We start from the raw sequence: 8,153 nt of genomic DNA, 5'->3' as shown, positions 1-8,153 counted from the left end.
TCCAACGTTTTTCATCTTTGTATTGACAAGGATTTTAAAACAATTCGCAACCTTAATCAAATAATTAAAGGGTATGGAGAGGGGTAGTACGTTTCCAAGTTGGTATACAAGGGTGTCCTTGGCTAGTTTCCCATGCAACCCAGCACTATGTGATACCCAAAATATAACCTCTCTGGAGTGAATGACCGTCTGTACATAGTGAAGGGCCACATCCTTCTCAAATCTGTTAATCTGTTAATCTGGGCATAGACATAACACAGTGGATCAAGAACGGTAAACCTTAACCACGAATCATGTTATTCCAGGTCAGCAACAAAAGACAATAAAGAAACTAGATTAACTGAATATACATTTACTAATAGTTTATTGGGATGACAGTTTTGCAGAGCGAGTAATACCTTTCCGTGTTGGCCTCTATGATATTCTCAACTGGTCTTCATGTATCCCAACCACATCCTATTTTAAGATTACCCTGTTAATATACATGGACATAGAACACGGCGGATCTAGAGGAGTAAACCTTGACTATAAATTCTGATATTCTACGAGTAGCAGTAGTTCTAGTTGCACTCATCAACAACCTGATGATCTGATTCTAAGTGCAGCATGGCTTCACAGATGGTCATAAATAGGGAGGCATAACTGCTCCAGTTAGTGGAGTACTATCATCTATATGCATAGTATCATCTATATGCATAGTATCGGCTATATGCATAGTATCGGCTATATGCGTAGTATCGTCTATATGCAGGTTTAGTATGCTTCATCCTTAAGAAAAAATGCTTTACCATAAATTAATGGGTGACCTCCTTTACTCTACCAAAACAAAAGAATTATTGAAACAAATATTGGTAGGTACTTTTTAGCGATTTTTTTTTTTTTCAAATATGCCCCTCCCAAAACTGTAGATTATTAAGAAATGAAACATTTTATTTAATAAATCCCGGGAACTATATGTGGGAGAACGGCGACACCTGCCTAAAAAACGGCCACATCGAAAGTATTGAAAGTTCGCAAATATACAGGATCGTACACTTACCATTTTAAAAATCATTTATGTAGGAAGCACTTATTCAATTGCTCCTCTTCAGCACTAAAAGAAATCCTGTTTACAGTTAAACAGAAACTTTTTCTTTTCTTTTTTATTATCTGCTTTTTCTTAGCAAAATAGCGTGTATTTCGGCATCATTGTTTCTGGTTGATTGCTTCCAATGTACAAATTAGTCGATTTTTACTCCCAATAAAGTTGCTATTATTTATGATCTTTAAGAAATCTTCTGAATGGATAACCAATTTCGTAGAATTGATATTGTTAGAATTTTGTTTATTTTGAAGAGTCCATCTCTTAACCAAAAGCAATACTCGATTATTCCCTTATATGGCAACCATTAACGCGCGTTTGAATTTCGTATAGTATATATTCTTCATAACGGATAGAATCAAACTCTTCCTTCAGAATATAAGATGTTTTATTTTTTGTTGTAATTAGGAATTCCAATGACAAGGTTACCTCCGAAAAATGCTACAACCGTTAACAAAATTCACAATTCTTTTGAGAATTCAACCAAATTTGCTACAAATAAACTTTAGTCTGTGCTTGACTTGTCCACCATATTTCAGTTTTGAATACCCAACAGTTTTCGTTTTATTGCTATTTTATAATATATGGGATAACTTTGGTGACCGTCTCATCAGTAGATGGTATGAATCTAAGCGGGACACCCATGTATTTTATCTATAGGATATCTAAGAAATATTGATCTAAACAATCCCATTTTTTAACTGAAGCGCGCCATTGCAGTCTAAATCCAAACAATTTCAAGAGAGTAATGTGTACAAATATTAGAGCATTAATAAATCCAAGTCGAGAGAGCAAGACGGTCAGAGTAAAGCCAATGTCTAACGGCGGATATCGGTTTGGTTGTACATGTCTGAGCGGTTATGCGTATTCAAAGTACAGTCACACCATAGCTGTATGCAGTTTTAAATAAAGGGCTGGAGAGCGGATAACAAAGGTCTTGCTGAGTGATGTGACGACACCCTCATACTTCTTGACAATTTTCAACGCATGCTTCATCCAACGCAAATTGTTGCTGAAAAAAATGCCCAACTAACGTTCACAACACAAACTTCTTGACAAGCGTGTGGTGGAAGAAGTAACTGTTCCAGACTGATGATGCGAATTCTAAGTGACATTACACCATAGCTGTGTACTGTATAAGTCCATCGATCAACTGGATGATTCATCTTTCCAAAAGGAGCAGGGAAGGCTGGGGGGGGGCACGCTGTGATCAGTTTTGTAAAGAGATCAGTAGTTGTAGTTGTTTCCAGGCGATCAATGTTCTAAGCAAGATAAGGGTTCAGATTGATGAGGTGGGCTTAATGTGGCTGCATCATAGCTGTATGCAGTTTTAAATAAATGGCTGAATAGCGCCACTGATATGTAAGGGGCTAAGTGGGGAGTTGTGCAGCAAGATACTTGTTCACATTACATTTAAATCTATGTACAGTCAGAAAAGCAGGAAGCAAGAAGGGAATTCCAAAAGTGAGCAGTTTGAAGAAAGAAGCTATTCGAGTAGAAACCTTCCAGCATACGGTGACCTTTACAGTGAAGAGGTGGGATCTTGCTGACTGACGAGTTGATCGAGACTATTTACATAGAGGAAACATCAGTGGTATAGAAGCACATTCTATTGTAGCATTTGTAAAAGACGATCAAGGATGTAACATTGTAGCGATGGGACGGAGACTGCGGCTTGTTAGTGTGGGATCTGTTAGATTAGAGACTCTTTTGATAGCCATGATATATATATATTAGAAGGGGAGGCTAGTGGTTGGTGCACCAGTCAAGATGTGATAATAACATTTCATGCATGGGCGAATAGTGACTTTGTAGCGATATAGGATACTGGTAGACGTAAGAAGGTTAGGCTGTCATTCAGATAGCGTCCAGCGACCCATAACATTATAACAAGCTTGAGTTAAAGTCGGCTAGCACAATGTTTTAATGCAACAATATAATTGTTTCGATTTTATTTGTTTTCTCATGAGGATAAGAATGCCAGGTCCAAGGTTATCCTTGTCTCACACTAGCTAAGCTTTTTTCAGTCGACTTGTTTTGTTCACGTTTCACGTCGACAATTAAGAATGTTATAGCTTAATGCTTTAATGTTTAATTACACACACACACACACACACAGGTATATATATGTAGAGAGAGAGAGATACACACACATATATATACTCTTATATATATATATATACTCTCTCATATATATATATATATACTCTCTCATATATATATATATATATATATATATATATATATAATTTTAGAGTGTATATATATATATATATATATATAAATATATATATATATATATATATATACAGTTGTGCCCGATATTATTCATACCCCCCCTTGAAAATTGAGTTTATTAGGTGTAACTTTGTTAGAATTTATTGTTTACGTCCATATTGATACATATTCTTAATAAACCTCTTCTGATCATGTTCGTCATTTTAAAATCTCGGGATACTTGTAATAAAAGAAATATACAGCTATTTATAAAATCTGCAATGTTCAAAAATAATCATACCCCCTTATTTTCTCAGTATTAATCGAGTTTCTGACTGTTTGTTTCCTGTTTGATTCTTATTTTGAATGCTTTTATACAACCTTTGATTAATTTCATTTCGTTTTTTGCATTTTTCAGAAATTAAAATGATATCAACTGAAAACCAATAAAAGAATAAAAATTATTAGAATGGGGAAGAAAAAAGAGCTTAGTAATGATCTTAGGACTAAAATTGCGAATTCACATAAGGATGGTTTAGGTTAAAAGTCAATTTCCAAGAAATTTGAGGTCCCTACAGCAACAGTACAGAGCATCATCAAAAAATTCCAGAGCCACCACACAACAAACAACTTGATTGGTAGAGGAAGGAAAAGGAAACTGTCTGCTAGAGCCACCAGGAATATTGTAAGAAGTGTTAATGCAAATCCAACCACCACTACTAAGGACATTTTAGAAAATCTGGAGTCTTCTGGCATAAAAATATCAAGGCAAACATTGCAAAGGACTCTGCATGAAAATGGTCTGAAAGGAAGAAGACCAAGAAGGACTCCATTGCACACCGGAAAACACCTTGCAGCACGTCTAAAGTTTACTAGGAACCATGTGAATTCTCCAGAGTCCGTTTTCTCAAGTATTTTGTGGACTCACGAAACAAAAATTGAATTGTTTGGCCATATGGATGCTTCTTACGTTTGGAGGAAGAAAGGAGAAGCTTACAACCCAAAGAACACCATACCCACGGTGAAACATGGTGGTGGTAGCCTAATGTTTTGGGGCTCCTTTTCGGCTAGTGGTCCAGGTAGTTTGGTCAAGATAGATGGAACCATGAAGAAGGAGCAATATTTGGAGATACTCCAGAAAAACATTAGACAGGATGCGGAGAAGCTCCATTTAGGACCAAACTGGGTCCTTCAACAGGATAATGATCCAAAACATACTGCCAAAATAGTCAAGAAATGGTTTGAGGATAATCAAATTAATGTTTTGGAATGGCCTAGCCAGAGTCCCGATCTGAACCCTATCGAAAACCTCTGGCACATATTGAAAACTGAGGTTAAAAAGCGGAAACCTAGAAATTTGAGGGATTTGGAGAACTACTGCATTGAAGAATGGTCAAAAATCAGTGTTGATGCTTGTAAAAACCTTGTTGATAAATATCCAAAACGGTTACAGGCAGTTATTAAGAATAAAGGGCATGCTATTGACTATTAGTAAGAGAGGTATGAATAATTTTGAACTAGTGCCATTATTGTTTTTCTTTGTATAATGTTTCAAACATGCATAATTTATTTATTTGTTGAGTTTAAATTAAATGCTTATGCTTGATTTATTGTTTGAAATCCCTTTAATATTGTCTACCTTCTGGTTTGAGCAATAATCTTATAGAAATCTCCAAGATCCGAGGGGTATGAATAATATCGGGCACAAGTGTATATATACAAACACAACCGATAATAAAATGCATTTAGTTTTAATAATTTAGTGTTATACCAACGCTAAGTATATTTGGTAATCAGTTATTAATATAGCTTTATCTGTCATGATATTATTTGCCCAAGATTTGCTATCCTTTTTTCAGTTCTGTCGCGATTTGAAGACATTTTTATTTTTCTTAAATCTTTAGTGCATTTTTGACATTGGAAAGTTTTTAGTGTCCCACAATGAAACAGACTTCGGAGGGACATGATAATCAAAGGTCTTAGTAGCGAGGCGTTATGTCCAGTTTCATCGTATAAACACCAAAATTCTTTAATTTTTATCGCAAAATAAATGATTCTTTGGAATTCGTATTATTTGGATTCTTCAGACTATTGTTCTCATCTTAGTCATTTTCACTACGTTTCGGTCGTTGTAACCTTCGACCTTCTTCATGTGTATCTTGTCGAACTCGGGAATTTAAATAAAATTTCGAACGAAACATTTTATTTACTTCACAGCATGCTCTCGTTCCGTCAGCCATGACAGGATAAAGTAATTCGCATTTGTGTTTTTCGTAAATATGAAACGTAATATCTTATTTGGAACCTTCCAGAAATATTAATTGTATATTTTTATGCAATTAATGTATTACTACAAGTGAAAGTTATTACAAGTTACTCTCTACTCCTCAACACAAACATCATTGTTTTTATCATTGTTACACATCCGGATTTCAATAAATATTTATTATTAACGGCGAGTTTTTCTTATTTTAGTTAAAACTATCTACTTACTCAATTCAACCTAATAAAAAAAAATACAGAAAAATTTTATGATATACAAATCTGTCACGGAACGAAAATGTCAAATTCCAAAAATCACATTAGTTAATCGAGTAGTGTTTTTATATGTAAAATATCTTTGTTTTTACGATTTTTAGCGATTAATAGCAAATTGTAGCCATTACAAAGCTGATTTTGATCTCTATTTCTGGAAAGGTTGTTAAGGTGAGGTGTGATCCTGGCATAGGTGCGCCAACACCAAAGTTTTGTTGATCTTTGAAACACAACTTGGGCGGAGAACGATTTCTAGAGAAACTTGTCGGAAGACATTTGGTACTTGCGGCATGGGACTACGTTTAGTCGCCAAAAACATGACACTGAGTGACATCCATTGTACATACAGCCATGTTAGGAGCATATGTCCGTAAAGCTGTATGAAGTTTACTGATTCTCAATGCAAAATCAAAGAATGGATGAAATGCCAGGAAGATGTAACTTATATATAGTATATAAAACCGTAGAGGCTTATGAAGTTTCTCGATTTAAATGTAATGTCAACAAACACTTTGTTGTACAACTACCCACATAGAATACTCATGTAGATATGGCCACTAATTTATAGTAGCAATATTTCTTGTTTTGTGGTGAATCAAAGATTTTTTAAAGTGTTTTATACCTATTTTTTAAATGTGAATGCCAATGATTCCCGACTAAAACGATTTATTTCGCATTCGACAAATAACAAATATAGGTTCAGGGAAAACTTCAAGCACATAAATTATAAATGTTAATAATATTTTGATATTTCGACCAGTCTTCTGTTCTTTATCAAAAATATATGTGCTTCTTGGTAAAAACAAAACAAACAAACAAACAACATTTATAATCAACAACACATCATATACCTTTACGAATCTTTTCCACTGCAACTTTTTCCCTTTCATTTCGTTATTCTTTTGTAAATTTTTTTGTTTCTTGGCTATAAACAACACATATTAATGGTTTTTATATGACGCTTTTTTACTTTCACGGCTTCAGCGAATTTACGTAGAATGATATGTTTCAGTTACAAAGAATGTTTTTGTTTTTATAGTTTACCATGTCTAACAGTCACTCTAACAAGTGTTAGAGTTCATTCTTATTAGAAAAAAGAAAAATCTTTGTATCTTACTTATCCGTCATGGAACGAAAATGTCATATTCCAAAATTCACATAAATTGATCAAGTATATATATATATATATATATATATATATATATATACATATATATATATATAATATATGTACGTATATATATAATATATATGTACGTATATATATATGAACGTATATATATAATATATATATGTACGTATATATATATAATATATAAATGTACGTATATATATATAATATATACATGTACGTATATATATATATAATATATACATGTACGTATATATATATAATATATACATGTACGTATATATATATAATATATACATGTACGTATATATATATATAATATATATATACGTATATGTATAATATGTATATATGTACGTATATATATAATATATATGTATGTACGTATATATATAATATATATATAATATACATAATATATATAATATATATATGTACGTATATATATAATATATATAATATATATATAATATATATATAATATATAATATATATATATTATATATATATTATATATATAATATATATAGTATATATAATATATATAATATATATAATATATATATAATATATAATATATATAATATATATATAATATATATAATATATATAATATATATAATATATATATAATATATATAATATATATATAATATATAATATATATAATATATATAACACACATATATATAATATATATATAATATATGTATGTATAATATAATATATATAATATATATATAATATATATAATATAGATATAATATATATAATATATATAATATATGTATATAATATTATATATATAATATATATATAATATAATATATATATAATATAATACATATATAATATAATACATATATAATATATATATAATACAATATATATATAATATAATGTATATATATATATATATATATATATATATATATATATATATATATATATATATATATAATATAATATAATATAATATATAATATACAGCCGTGGTTAAAATCATAAGACCACTTAAGAAAGTAAGCGTTTACGCATATTATCGAATTTTTAATCAAACAAATCGTTGAAACCATTGCCAAAAGGGAAAATATGAGGGGGAAAAATGAAATCTGCTTCATTAGAAACCTTTACACTGATCTAATAATTATTTTTTTAAAAATGAACATTTTCACCTGGTCAAAATGA

The sequence above is a fragment of the Euprymna scolopes genome, chromosome 25, assembly GCF_053919585.1.
Source record: "Euprymna scolopes isolate OS-2025 chromosome 25, ASM5391958v1, whole genome shotgun sequence".
Classification (NCBI taxonomy): domain Eukaryota; kingdom Metazoa; phylum Mollusca; class Cephalopoda; order Sepiida; family Sepiolidae; genus Euprymna; species Euprymna scolopes.
This window is presented reverse-complemented; position numbering follows the sequence as displayed.